This window comes from Penaeus monodon, chromosome 33, assembly GCF_015228065.2.
Source record: "Penaeus monodon isolate SGIC_2016 chromosome 33, NSTDA_Pmon_1, whole genome shotgun sequence".
Classification (NCBI taxonomy): domain Eukaryota; kingdom Metazoa; phylum Arthropoda; class Malacostraca; order Decapoda; family Penaeidae; genus Penaeus; species Penaeus monodon.
In genome coordinates this window covers 28,938,983-28,939,229 of record NC_051418.1, presented here as the reverse complement: position 1 = coordinate 28,939,229, position 247 = coordinate 28,938,983, and the positions used below count along the sequence as shown (strand labels likewise).

General features: G+C 55.9%; 1 protein-coding gene across 2 annotated transcripts in view; it reads left to right on the top strand.

The window, feature by feature from the left end:
• LOC119594202 (protein bric-a-brac 2-like) overlaps nt 1–247 on the top strand; it is a gene marked incomplete in the record, with an annotated part of 27,988 nt that overhangs the window by 24,661 nt on the left and 3,080 nt on the right.

Below are 247 nucleotides of genomic sequence, written 5' to 3'. Positions count from 1 at the left end.
ATGACACGAGCTGACTGACAGTGCATGAGTGGTTGGTCGTCAGCCGTCGTCCAGCGGCGGTAGTGCTTCCACAACATCGGTAACATATTCGGGGAACGTAGTACTAATGTACGTTTTGCTCTGCTCTGGGAAATGCAAGGAAAGGAGAAACCGGCACCTCCCTCTTCTCGAACGGGGCTCCCGACAGGACGCCCCGACGGACGCCTCTTAGTCTTTGGAAGGCATCTCACCTTGGCTCCTCTCCCTT